Here is a 15482-nt window from a genome sequence, read left to right on the forward strand (position 1 = left end):
CAGGTCATATTAGAAGAAAAATATTTTGGGAGTTGTTTTCCTCCCTTTTGTCTTCAGAACATATAACAGGATTCTTAGGTATTTAGTTAATTTTGAAACCTGTGAAAAAAGTATGTGGATATCAGTTAAGATACTGCAGATTCGTTTGCATTTAGGTAGCTTTGGCTTAGCTCAGGCTGCAGCATGATGATGTAAGCCAACAATCAGATTAAACAAGGGAAGAAACTTTACAAGACACTATGCTGATACACAATGAAAAAAGGAAAATAATGAAAGGTTTTTAACACATTATTTCCTCTTTATTTTTATATGAGGAACAGTACTTCTCAAGGCCTTCTGCTGCTTTCAGATATCCCACTCAAAAAATAGCATACTGATGGATAAGAGCAAAGGAAGCAAAGCAGACTCTTTCACTAATGTGGTATCTCTGATTAAAAATGTATAATTGGACAAATTCTACAAAACTTTGTAGTTCTCAGTGGAACAACTATACTGTTAGCAGAAATTCCTTTTCTTTTTTTCTCCATAATTCCTTTACTTCTCTGGACAAGGCATAACCAAAGACTGATTAATCTATTCTAGTATTTGCTGAATCCATTAATCACTCAGACTGCTTAATTCACTGTCCAAAAAGTCTTTGGGAATACAGTGTACAATTGTTTTTCACATAGGGGAGTGCTTTCTGTTGGAGTAACATCATTGACAATCTAACCATATTAGTGGTTAGGAGATTCAGATTTATATTATTTAGCCATTTATCAGCCCTCTATATTTCACAATTGGATATGAATTTCTGCTTTTCTAGCCTGCAAGAATTAGGAATATTCTATGTAGAATTCTCTAAGAGTTTGCATATTCTTAAAAATTCTAAATAGCAAGAAAAAATTGTTAATGGAAAACTATTTAGAGACGTCTGTTCTCACATCGATTTATTCAACAATTTCCCATTAGCATGTACACTGAAGGGAGAATAGGCTCTGCAGAATGCAATAAAAATGTGTTTCACTAACTAAATAAATTCCTTTATATATTGTGGCAAGACAAATAAATAAACCCAGAGATTTACAGACAGCCACCTTGGCTGACATTTCAGGGAGTTAGAGCCTTTAGCAATATTTTTTGCTTAACTCCATTCTAGCAAAGCCCTATCTCTTCTCTCAAAGCCTCCTTTCTCAACTCTTCCCTTCTCTCCTCTTCCAGGCCCACTTCCCAGTTTCTTTCTCTATTTCCTTCCAAGGTGTGATTGCTTTCCTTGCTCCCCAAAGTCTCCTTCTTGATTGTTTTGCTCTGCTTTAATGAGTCCAAGGCTTTGCTCTACTCCAGAAAGTGTGTTTATCCTTTTTGTTCCCAAGTACATCTGTCTCCTCCAAGCTTTCTCTCCTGTTCTGACCTTCCTGCGCTTCAGGATCTTTTTTGCCAAATTTATTTCCCTTGTCTTTCTAGTCTCTTTTTATTTCTCTGCTCTTTCTACTCCCAGTGCTCTAAATCCATGCACCTTGTTTTTCCCCCTTTAGCAGTGACAAGCTAAAATCTGAGAATTCATATTTGCAAGCACAATAAAATACCAGTCATTGTTGCATTTTTTTCACTCTAGTATATACAAGAATGAGGGAGGCTTTTAAAAACTGATCCAATCTAGACAGTACTAAAAACAATAGAAACTTTCAAGACACCTCTGTGATATTTTATCCATAGTCAGAAATTCATAAGGAAATTGCATTTACTTTTAAACTTACAGTTTCTAATTCAATCAAGAAATATTCAATGATGCCTGTAACAATACCTATTTATATAATTCAGATTTGATAATGTCATATCATCTTTCTTACAAGTCTTTTGTCCTATAGACTTTGCTGATTCTTTCACATATAGTATGGCATATGATAAAATTTGAAATTTCTTCTGTTTCTGAAATGAACATCCCTACCTTCTCCTTCATTCATGGGCATTACTGAAGAAAGTTTGTTGAAGTTTTTGTTATTCTGAGCAAAAATAACATGTGATAGGTTATTTGCAGGTTCTTACTTTTTACTTTGCTGCTAACAGAGGAATTAATTTATATCAGAGGAAAGGGGGTTCTTCCCTGTTCCCAGTGATGCTAATAAACATTTTGCTATTTAATTCACTAGAGGCAGGACTAGAATGTAGGCCAGCACAATAGATATTTCTTATTTAAATTCATTTCTTTCCTACTGTTCTATGCTACATTCCTTAGCCAAGCAAAACTCCTACTGACTTCCTGTATGAGGTCCATCTTTATTATTTAGCAGATTGACAGAACCAGAGTGGTACCATCTATTACTACTGGCAAATAACATTTGAATTCATCTTCCCCTTATTCACACGATGACTCATTCCGTGTCATACACACTTCATTTTTGATTTATGTAAGATGTACATTTTAACACCCTTTCTGAGACTCAATTATTTAATCTATTTTTGTCATTCTATTCATTTGCTTATTCAAGTAATTTTGCATTAATAATCAGTCTCCATTCTTCTTCATTATTTAGTATTATTTGGTATAATGTAGTGTGTGCCAACTACGACTTCTGGATGAAGATTCTGGATGAGTGACACATTTACTGCTGAAAGTTAAAAAAATGTAAAACTTCAGACAGAGAAAAATCAAGATATTTGTGGAAGTAATGTCTCATTTTGAAAATGTAATTGTGACTTGAGCTAAGTTAATAATAACAGTATTCTTTTCCCAGCTAGTTGTATCCACACAAGAAATAAATATGTTTTCCCCAACAATTCTGAGAACCAGAAAGGTAGCTTTTCTCAACTTTAGAAATACCTTGTTAGGTATGTCACAGGGAGTGGGAGATGTTACTTTAGCAGAAATCTTATTTATCAAAAGACAAATACTAAACTTTTTATTTATTATTTATTCAGCATATGTGGTCCACTCTGCCTATAGGACTGTGGGCTCATGAAAGCTGAAGAAGGTTCAAGAGTTTCTGACTTTTATATTACAGACCCTGTATGTTGATTCCTATAAACAGCCGAATACCAAGACAACTGCCAAAACCTCCTCATGGGCTAGAAAATGAAATGAAATAGGCTTCTTCCAGTGAAGTACCCTAACCATACCTCTCTGCTACCTGTATACTCAACCAGTTCCTCAGAGCCTCAGGGAAAAGGTCAAAAATAAATTCTCATACATTGTGGTTCACAAAATAACATTTTGGCCCATCAGACACATTTTCTGGTTTTTGTCTGTGTCATGACATTGTATGCAGAGGTACTAGTCTACATAGTGTGTAGACAGTGTTTGGAAGGTGTAGTTCTTGAAAGTAATTTCACAGAATCACAGAATAATTGGGGTTGGAAAGGACCTCTGGAAATTGTCTATCAATCCTCTAACAATATCAGCTGCTTTCACCTCATCCAATACCCTTCAGGTCCAAGTAGGGTCAACTAAAGTAGGTTGCTCAGTAACATATCCATTCAGATTTTGAATATTTCCAAGGATGGGAACTCTCTGCGGGCAACCTCTTACAGCTTTTGAACACTCTCACTATAAAAACCTTTTTTCTTATGTTAAGCTGAATATACTGTTTTCAGTTTGTTTCCATTGCCTCTTATCATTTCACAGGATGTCACTCAGAAGTATCTAGCTTCACTGTCTTTACTCCCTCTCCTCTTAACCACTTTGCTAAGATCCGCCTAAACCTTTTTTTCTCCAGGCTTAACAATTCCAGCTCTCTGTTACTCATCCACATGTCAGATGCTCCAGTCCCTGTCATCAGCATGTCCTTCACCGGACTCATTCCAGTATGTCAGTGTCCTTTTATGTATACAGGGAAGTCCAGGACTGGAGTAGAAAAAGGAAAGGGTCCCCTCCTTTCATCTGCTACAATGCTTTGCCTAATACAGTCCAGGACACTGTAATCCTTTCTTTGCCACAAGCACACATTCTTAGCTCATGGTTTGCTTGTCCACCAGGATCTGCAGATCACCAGTGCTTTTCTGCAAAACTGATATGCAGCTGGTTCGTCTCCAGCTTGTGGTGGTGAATGAAGTTATTTCTTCTCAGGTGCAGGGCTTTACATTTCCCTTTGTTAGAAATCATGAGATTGCTGTTGACCTATTTCTCCAGCCTGCCAAGGTCTCTCTGAAAGGCAGCACAACCATTTAGGGTATCGATCACTCGAATTTTGCATCACCCACAAACTTGCTGTGTGTGTATTCTGCCCCTTTATCCAGATCTTAAGAAGATGCTAAACAGTTTCAGCTCCAGTATCCAGTCCTGGAGCACACAAATAGTAACTACACTCCAGCAGGACTTCATGCTGCTATCCTTTGATCCTAGCAGCTCAGCAAGTCTTCAGTCCACCTCACTGTCTGTTTATGTTGTCCAAACTTCATCAGTTTGTCTGTGCAGATATTATGGGAGACAGCGTTGAAAGTCTTGCTAAAGTCAAAATAAACAATATCAGCTGCTTTTACTTTTTTGTCCTTCTTGAAAACGAGTGTCTCGCTGTCTGCCAGTCCTTAGGAATCTCACCCAATGCTATGACTTTTCAAAGATTTTTTAGAGTAGACTTGCAATGACATTGGCCAGCTACCTCAGCACTCTTAAATGGTAATCTCAGCAGTGCTACAACACACTTACAAAACACTAGCAAAGCATTCTGGTAGCTAATTGAAATGTATATATGGAAAATATATCTTGAATTGTGTGATATGTTTTCTGATCTATGTTGCACAGGTAGAGAATTAAAATCTACTTCAGGTGATTCTATCACTAGCCATTCTCAGCAAAGCCACTAATTACTCATTCTTTCTATTCTTCCCAAGATGTTGTGAGTATCACCCAAATTCAAATAAATCATGAAACAAAAGTAGGATAAAGTTCATTTCACTAAACAGGTGGCATTTTTTCTAAAGTGCCCATGATAGGGAAAGGATTATCTATGTAAATGGCAGGCAAGAGATAAGACCAACTTGGCTGCTGCAGGTTAAATATTAAGAAGGTAAGCAAATAATAGAACGTCATGTTAGCAGACTTTCATTCTCATCCAGAAAGGGTATGGTTGGAAGGAGTAACTACTCAGATCTGTGATTCTCATTAAGACAATGCTGTTCATTACTGGAGTTTGCCATTTGGCATCAAAAAGCTAGTTCTCTCATACACTCTAAATTATCTATAACAAGGTGTCAAATTCCCAAATCAATATTTTTTTTTAAACAAACCTGTACGAATTTGCTCCTTAGAAGAAGAAACTAATCCATTATTAGGCTAATAGAGCGGACATCTCAAAGACATATGTACTGTGAGCAGAGCCAACTATTTTTCCAAGGTATTAACAGTAATACCTTCGGCATAACTGATTTCCAGTTCCTGCATATCTATTCCATGTCACTGTTTCCCATACCTCTGTATCTGTTCATTTTCTGGCTATTAGCACATTTGGAGTTCAAAAATCATTGATCGCTCTTGTGACACCAAGGAAATCAACAATATCTATAGTGTTTTAGGGAGATATATATTCTTTTTCCTGTTTAAACACTGTTATTTCAATAATCCAATAAAATCTCCCATCATTAAGAACATGGGCCTGTTTTTGTTAATTCTTGTATCTGCATATAATTCAGCTTGCTTTGTAAATTCTACCAGGCATAAAGATTTTGAGAATATTTAGGATATCCCTCAATAAAGAACTCAGGCACACTATCAAATTGCTTGATAAATTATCATACAACACATGATCTTTTTTTCCTAGTCCACTCTTAGCCAGAAACAAAGGGAAAGTACTATGACTTAGTTCAGTCCACAAAGAAAACAACTTAAACTAAGACTCATTTTTTTGCTCATGCTACATGATAAGAAGACTCACATTTGCCACAGTTCATCTGACAGATGATAGCATGTTAACACACCATAACCTGGTCTGAAATCAAGGGTGATATAGTAGCAGTAACAATACTGGACCTTCAGCTGTACAGAAGATACAGGGCTTCCACTGCTGTTTGAAAGTCCTCCTTATTTCTGTGTCTTATGGAATATTTTGTGGGGGAGCAGGTGTCACTCAATGTTTTTGATTAGCTAAATTAGTAGCTTGGATTGACATGTTTTGCACAGAAGAGTAATACTGAGAGTGTCAATACTCATGCAAAATATATATATATATATATATATATATATATATATACACACACTCTTAGCAACATACAGTGGCTATTTTGTTACTGGAGATAAAATACAGATCCTAAAAATATTCATGCTCTTTTTTCCACTTCCTTTGTCTCCAGATATTCAATATAAGTTTTTGTGTTGAGGTATTATTAAACTATAGGATCCCTGTGGTCTCTCTGGATAACACTATGTGTAAGGACTTCTCACAATGAAGAATATTCCATACATGATCAAGATGTCACTAGCACTATGAAAGATTAAAAAACTTTAATAATATGTTGAAGTGTTTTAAAGTGAGAAATGGTTATACATTTCAAGATCATTGAACCAGTTCTATTAATTTTGAATATGCTTTTACTAATTTGAGGGGATTCTAAAAGTATTAAAGCTCTTAAATGCTGTTTAGTTAAAATTTCACACAGTGATAGGTTAAACCTTTTCAATGATTTTAGGATTAGCCCTAGCTTTCAAAGCTCATACAAAGGAAAGTTCTATAGTCCTTTCATCTGGGATCTTATTTTCTTTAGGATTATGAGATAATGCATCTGGAACAACATTCATTCATCCAGGTTTGTGGTTTAGATGAAAGTCAGTCCAAATTCCTGTAATCACAAATGACATCTGGCTAAACATGCACTTGGGTCAACTTTAGACCTCAGCCACTCTAAAAGACTGTGGTTAGATAGCATGCTCAACTTGACACCTCCCAAACAGAGGAATGCATGCCTAGTCTACACCAACACAGTTAAAAGTTGCACTTTTTTTTTTCGGTTGTTTCCTGTATCTCAACATCTTCTTTTAACAGCCTTTCAACATCTATTGTCAAAGCTTCTGTGGTGTTTATATAGCAGTTTCCACAAGAACTTACACAAAATAAATGCTCAAACCTATATCTAACGCCTCTCAGTTCAAATGATAAATCAGAATTCCAGAGCATTAACTAGTAGTTCCAAAGGTAAAGGGTGTGTTGCACAATATTAAAAGGCAATCAATTTACAAAAGGGGGAAAAGCCTAAACCCTAGTTTGGCAGTAGAGAACATATCAGAAAATCTGAAAATTCAAAATCAACAGAAATTCAGCTGTACTTTAATTAAACTGTAACAAAACTAGGGAGGGAGTTACAGGTCTGCTTGTACAAAGTGTTTCTGATGAGGTTTTTAGTCAGAAAGAGGTCTTAGCCTCTAACATTCTCATTACCTGTTGGTAATTACCTAATCGATAATTATTTGATAATACTGTAAATAATGGCTGCTCAGGCTGTGTAATTTGAGAATTGTGGTATTTTTCTCCTAAACTTCTGTTTGAGTTCCTGGTCTTGTTAGATGCAAAGCAAACTGATTTCTGAATGATCCATTTCTATAAATCTATCTAATATACCTTGGAGTGAAAAAAAATCCCATCTACCACAAGAAGTAAATGTGGGTAAATGTATAGAGGTATGTGGGGTAGAATATTTTAAACAGAAACAATACAGTATATATATCTTTAGTGAGATAAAACTCTTCCCTGTAAATATCAGTAGCTTACACAGAGTTAAATACTAGCCACCCAAGATTAAAGCTATGAACACATTCTTTAGCTCAAATTCTCTATCTTTTCTTGTCAGTACGATTAAAGGCTCAGATTCAATGTAACTGATGTCTAAGGAACTTTAATTTTCCTTTGATAAACTGGCAAAAATAATCATTTCTTTAATGCTGATCCAAAGGGCACAATGTTACAATGGTCTCCTTGTGATACACTGAATCATGTGAAAATCTGTTCTTATCTTCAGAGCCCTTTACTAGCAGCCTCTACAATACCCTGCCAGATACAAGGGTACATTCAGTACATTAGTCTGGAGTAATTTGCTATCAACACTTGGTAGCTGTTGCTATGGTGGGGAGAGAGACATATATAATTTCCCATAACGATGACAGTAAAATAATAATTGGTTCAGAATTAATCCAGGAAGAACAGGGAGCATATGAAAGTAAGTAGGAGAACCTGAGGCACTGTACATTAAGGACGTCTTCTCCTAACTGGTGATGGGGGAGTGTGAGGGAGTAGAGGTAGTGGTAGCACTACTGGATTTCTGGGTTTTACCAAAAATACCAAATTTGTCTCACTATTCTGTCACAATTGTCTGGACAGATGCACATGCAGCCTTAAAATGTTTATACAGAGTAAGGTTATACTACTACAATCGTTAAAAAGGAATTGGAGGATAAGAAGTCTATAGCAGAAGTAAAAAATTGAGTGTTGTCTTCATGACTTTAGGACAGTGCTATATAATGAAGGACCACCTTTCTACCCTCCTAATGCCTCTTCTCCACAACTACATACATACTTCAGAAATGCACATACCCATATTTCCTGTGGAAACGTATGTGGCACAACTTTATGTATATTTTAATTTGCTTCCTCTGATATCTTTTGCCTTGGCTCATTTAGGAAGAAATATAACATGACAGAAGTTGGGCTGAAAGGAATTCATCATGTCTGTATCATCACTGGAATGAAATGTCTCTTTCTCCTACCCCTTGTTTTCATTTTCATTCAAATTGGACGGAAGAAACATCCCTAGCAGATTCAGCTTGTCAGCTATATTACTGGTAAAAATCTGTTTGGAAACCAGATTCTTCCACATGAAAATGTGTGTGTTAATTAGCCCCTTTTGTGTCAGCCTGTTTCTGAGCCAAGTCTGAAGAGTCATTTGAGGGCACCGAATGTCTGTTCTGAAGAGAGGCTTACGTGATTGAGAGTGTCATGACCACATGAAAAACTTGAAGAAAGTTCATCTCAACGATGAGAACTTTTCTATTGGCAACATGTTATCAGGAACATCTAGTCCAGCACCATCAAGGATTTTGCTGTTTATTTAAAAAAAAATATGCAGACACTACAACTCCTTTTGGTTGTAGTGATACAAGGGAATTGAGGGCAGAAGAAAAAATGCTTAGAGAGAGATTGATTTAACAAACTAAATTCATTTTATCATAAATAAGTGCCTGGATTTAAGTGTCACAAGTGTGCCTGTCAACTCCTGCTCCACCTGTGAAGCTTCTAAGCAGCAACCAAAACTAAGCAACACAGCTACGGTTCATGTATTTCAGTCCTTATTAAGAAGGCTGGCAACAATCAACCTAGGGGTGCTGGTCAACCTGCTACCAGCAGACAGAATAGAGTCCAGGGGTATCTGTAGGATTTGTGCCCATTTTTATGAAAAGAGTGGACTTAAACACCTTCCCTTTTGGGCTTTTCTTGGCCAGTGTGGACAGTGTATTCCAAACCATCCTGACTTATTGGCTTATATATGGCCCCAATGTTCTGGATTGTACTGGAGTGAGCAAGGAAAAACTAACCAATTTCCTAACAAAACCAGCAAGTTTCTTCATTCCCTTCCCCCAAACTAAGTCTATGAACTCAGTCTGTCTTTCCCACAACTCTTGTCTCAAAGAGGCACAAGGGTTATTTTTTCTCATAACCACCCCAAAATGCATTTCTGAGAGGACACTACTTCCATTCTCAGCAATTTCAGAGGCTGCAGGAGGCTGCTGCTCTTCCCAGAAGTCACTCACAAAGTCAACAAGCAGTTTACCCTCTAACTGTTTTGATGTTGGCCTGCCTTCCAGCAATTCTCAGTTGGCACATAGTCTCCTGCAGACTATAATCAGCTTGGCACATGTTAAAACAGCCATGCCAGGGCTATGGCCAGAACAAGTCAAGGCAACTGCTGTGTTGCAGCTACACTTTGTCTAGTTACACTTTCAGCAGCACACTCCAGACCAGATTCCCTGACTGCCCACATTGTCTAGCACTTCGAATCTCCTTTTTTGTGAAACTGAGAGCATTGCAGATTTAATGTCAAGAAACAAAACTTAAGAGAGCTCTCCTCCAGCATGCTCTGAATTCTTTACAAAGCTTAGATGATCTGCACTCCTGCCAGCCTACACCAGCAATCCAAAACATCACGCATAACACAGCATAGCCCATGCTACCCTTACCTCATATCAGACAGCTTAACCCCTGTAGCTCTACAGAAATATGCCCCTTCCAAAACCCTGCTGAATAGACCAAACTCTTAAGGCAAGGGTTTTTTCCTTTGAAGACAAAATGTTTACAGCTGTGAGAAGGGGGTGATCAGGACCTCAGAGACAAGCAACAAGAAATGGATATCATATCAGCCTGGAAGGGGCTTTGAGGAACCTGGCCTAATAGCAGGTGTCTCTGTCCACGGCAGGGGGTTAAAAATGAATGAGCATTAGGGACCTTTCCAATCCAAACCATTCTGTGATTCTCTGAGATGGGAAATGTAATGAGACAGATACTCAGGTCTACGGTGGTAAGGATGCAGATAAAGGCAGTGGAACAACTATCCATATGGCCACAGTCTCCTTCACTCTAATAGACAAAGCCTTGGTAGCAGGATCACCATTCAGCAGAAATAAACAGTTAGTGCAGGCTGAACTGGACACTGTTAATAGGATTAAATACAGAGCACCAGGGAATCCAGGCAAGTGATTTTACCCACATGACCAAGCAAAGGAGGAATCTGTAATATCCTCAACACTGGGCAGTGCTAGGTACAGGTTTCACAAACAATTATTGACAGATGTGGGGAAGGGGCTCTTCTTGATTCTTGATTTTGATTTTCATGAGGCAGGATATCATGTTTTCAATCATATACAATAACTGTGATATTAGGCATTTTTTAATGAATTTAGTGGAGAATTCAACAGTCTGTATGACAGAGAAGGTTACTAGCACTTACCTTTGTTCATTGCTCTTTCACAGATGTGTTGCTCTTAAGGGATGTTTTTTTTCTTAAATACTTTTTTTAAAAAAAAAACCTTGTCATTACATGACTTTTATTTAAATTTTCTGGTTTTCCCTGAACAAACTGCAAAAAATTCATTAACACTATGAAAACATCCAAATAAGGCAGCCCATCAAGGGCATGAACATGTCACAGCGCTTCTGTAAAAAGTCAATGCTCCATCTGACTGTGATTAATATGGGTAGCCTTTTTATGTAGATTCTAACTGTACTGGCAAAAGAACATTTTCTGTCTTTTGTGGGAGTGAGTATTTGTCTGTAACAACAGAGGAAAAAAAGGTCTCTTTCACGCTTCACTGTGTTTTAAGACTTTTTCTCCACGTAATGGTAAGAAAATCTGCTTAAATTGGGAAACAGAAATGACGTTTACACTTAACAAAAAAACCTGGTTTTGCTGTTTACAAAAAATCTACTGATTTGGCCTAATGCCCAATATATGCTGATACAGATGGTATATTTCCCTTACCTTGCAAGAGCAGTACCTACCAAGGTCAAGGACTTCACTGCATTGGAATAAACAGTGACAGTCTGTGCTTTCCCTACAGGCATTTTTAAGAACTCTTTAGTCCTGAGTGATCCTTATGGCACTCTCCACTCTGCCAGTCCACCTGCTTCATAGGCAATGCCTTTGTGCTTTGAGTGAACAAGAGGAAAACTCAGCAGATAGATAGGTGGCAGCTGTTCCTTGTAGTCTCATGGTATAACAGTACCAAGGATGCTCAAAGTTCATGTCCAGAAAAACCAAGACACAGCTGGCCAGAACTCTTATGTTCTTGGTACAGCAAAGAGAAACCGGGACTTGACTAGAACAAGCAAAGGACACAGTCCTCAAGATACATTGAACATATGTGCAGAGGCAGAAGACTGTTGCTTTACTCCTGGGCCATAGGTTCACCTCCTTCTTTGGAGCCTCCTTCCTCTTTCCTCACTCCTTTCCAACCTTATTATTTATAACTAAACAGAACATGCAGTCACAGAAAGATCAATGGCAACATGGAAGGGGAACTGTGAGAATTCTTATGAAAAACAGCATAATGGGCCACAGAGTGTATGTGGTATAGAGCAAAGAAGAGAGCAAGCACCTTATAAGAGGTGCTATAAAAAACTATATCCAAAGGATAACTTGTGAACATGGATGGTGTGGTTGAAAATCATTGGATATTCATTGTGGTCTTGCACGTTTTCTTCTGCCTGAGATATCCTTATCTGGGAGATCCTCTGGAGCGATACAGAGGAGCTACATAACTGTAGGAATCTAGGACCCATAAATAGCTTCCATCCTTTCTTGAGCTTGTCCTAGTGCAGGAGAATTTCTGGGCCATCATATCTTTTCCTACTTTATACAGAGAAGAAAAGTTTCAGAGAAAGGAATTTCTTAAAGCATATTTTATTGACTAAAGATATTTTCCAGCTACTACTTCAACACGGAGATATATGCATAGTATTTCACCATCTCCCAAGATCCAGATTCCTTTCTTTTCTGAAGTTATAACCATTAAAATCAATGTTTATTTAACATTATGAAAAAGCCTGGACATGTCTATCTAACATAAGTCTAATAAAATATATCCCATGTTGCCAATGAGGCATTAAATGTCAAGTTTCTCTTGGAGGAACATAAGCAACTAATAAATAAATGTTTGGGTTTTTTTTCTTATTGTCAGTATAGGTTACTTAATCTTACAGTTTATCAAAAGTCAGTCATGTCATGGTATGCTTGAATCTGTGTGTGGTTTGCTTTTTTTTTTCCCCTTTTGATACTTTTGGTATTAGCTCAATTTCAGAGTTCCTACAAATTTACTGTAAAAGATCTGTTTGACAATGAGAAAAGAAGTTGCCAGCCGTGCCAATTATAGTGATTTTGTGGTGTGGGACTTTAGGCCACTGGGAACTAAAGGCCCATGCCAGAAAAAGAAAATGCTTTTCTAGGCATCTCTGTTTCTTTCACAATTGTATTCACATATCCAATTCAAACTATGGCTTGTTAGTATGTTATCTAAAGAAAGAGATTAGGTTTACATTAGGACTTTTCTGAGTAACTGATATTAAGCAGGGACATAGAAGTAATGCTTTTTCATATTCTTTTTTCTTTTCTTTTTTTTTTTTCCCCTAAGAAAGTAACATCTGGAACAAATAAAGTCTTTAACTGATTATCATTAACACAATTGTGCTGCGTTCTCAAAAAGCTATTAAAAAGTGTTAACATGGTTACATCATGGACTTCAGCTGGTTCTTATAACTCATGAATCAACTCAAAACAGAAGTGTTCACATAATGCATATTTAAAATACTGTATTGTAAAACATGATTTTGAGAACATTAATAGTAGAATTGCTTACCAGTTCCAGCAGTTATTTTGAGAATTGATTTCACTACACATATCACATTGAAGAGTATTTCAGCATAAAACTAAACATGTTTACAGTTCTGTAGGTAGCAACCCACCAATCAGTTTGGATGAAAGAGACAACAGCATATATATATATATATTTATTTTTAATTAAACAATTCTCTCTCACCTGTTATTCAAACACTGCCTTTAAACCAGAGTCACACGTGATCAAAATCAAATACAGACTTCATGAGTTTTGAAATAAATTAATAAATATTTGTAATCTGTAAGTGTCTTGAAGGGTCTATTACAATGTTAAAAAATGTTTCCCTGTATAGAGCCCCAGTGGAACATGACAGGCCTTTTTTTTTCCCCTGCTATGCACAGCATGTAGTGCAAGACAGGAAGGAAAATAAAACACAACCATCTGTGACTACAAGGATAAAACCTATCATTAGCATCTGCTAAAACCTTCTCTTTCAGCATCAGTGTATGCCTTCACACCTTTATGGAGAATAATAGTATCAGCTAAGCCATTACTTTTAGCAGACAGACTTTCTTGGCAGCACTTCCCAACTAAATCATCAGAACACCTTTGTTAGTTTGTCATATATAGTAGTGTGGTAGCCAAAGGCCATTTGCCTGCTGAGATAGAAAAGGGATTTCATGTGTTTGGAATTAATATTGCTCTAGACTTCTCAACTCACCTGACAGCCATGAAAATGCAGTAGTAGTTAGCAAGTACAAGTAATTAGAACACAATGCATCTGGATTGTGTCAGATCTTTTCACATATAAGATCATGTAATATTTGCCTCCAGGAAACTGGGCTACATTAAAATTCTAGGAGGCTGTTTACCAGGCAATATTATAGCCAACAAGGCTCCCGCATCAACATATGGAAAGTGAAACTGAGAAGCAGTTCAATGCTCCCTAGTTGAAGTGCACATCCTGTCCACATCCTGAGCCCTGAGCATATACCCTTCTTTGCTATACTTTCCAAAGAAAGTTGGTGCCTAGGTTGCCTACCCTTTGACAACCTAGACACTGCCTGCAAAACCAATGTTGCTGCTAAATAATAGCACTGAACACAATAATACAGGCTGGTTTTCCTATCTTTGAGCACTCCATGTCATGTTCAGCCACAGAGAAGCAATAATAATTTTAATGATAATGACACCACTTTTTTGGCAAGAGGACTAAAGCACAAGCAAAAGGAGCGAGCCTCATGCACAAAGCCCATGAAATGACGTTTGCTATTCTGACATATGTTTTGCAAGACTGGGAAGTGGTCTCAGAAATGCCAAACATGTGACCAATCATGCAGCCTAATGTCCATCCTTTTATTAACCTGTAATTACATGACCACAGAGTATTTCTCCCAAAGAATTCCTTTTACATTCAGGGAAGAAACTGAATTCACAGTGGGTGCTGATGAAAGGGTTCATGTGAAATTGCAATTTTATTCTTTTTTGTGTCACATGCTTTATCCTTCAACCATAAAATCCCCTTTTTTAGTTGAGAGGGGAGGGACTGTTACTTTTATATTGTAGAAAAGTTATAGATTCTTCTGATGGAAGATAATTATAAGAAGTTATCAGTAAAGATTACAATAAAAGAAACAGAAACCTAACATGCTTATCAGAGCACTAATCTTCTGCAAAAAATACAACTTATTCTAAGCTAGTATGTTCCAGTCTTGCTAGAGTCCATGGTTCAATGATGAGTACACCTAGTTTTAGGGCTTCTAATGCTATATAAAAATATTCCAAGCATGCATGACACAAAGCTTGAAAAATCCTCACTGTGCCTGTTAAAATTTGCTCAAGTTTCGACATGTTAATTTTGCATCTGCAGTCTTTATGCCAGCTCACATAACGATTGCCTGTACACCCCTAATATTACAAAGAATAAATACCTTGTCTCCTTCTGCAACTGGCATAAAACTACATCAGTGCTGAATTCTGATGTATCTTGTTCATCTGAAATGTCATCTTGTGTTCCCAGCTGATATGGCTCAGACTTGTGCTTCAGAATGACCCAGTAGCATGTAGGTCCAGTACTAGTTATTATAGAAACATTTTAAAAATCTATTAAAAATATGAATCATTCCCCAAAAGACAGATTGGTATAAAAAAAAACCCAGACAACCAACAAATATTGCAAAATATAGGTAAGTATCATGTC

The sequence above is a fragment of the Melopsittacus undulatus genome, chromosome 5 (genome assembly GCF_012275295.1).
Source record: "Melopsittacus undulatus isolate bMelUnd1 chromosome 5, bMelUnd1.mat.Z, whole genome shotgun sequence".
Classification (NCBI taxonomy): Eukaryota; Metazoa; Chordata; class Aves; order Psittaciformes; family Psittaculidae; genus Melopsittacus; species Melopsittacus undulatus.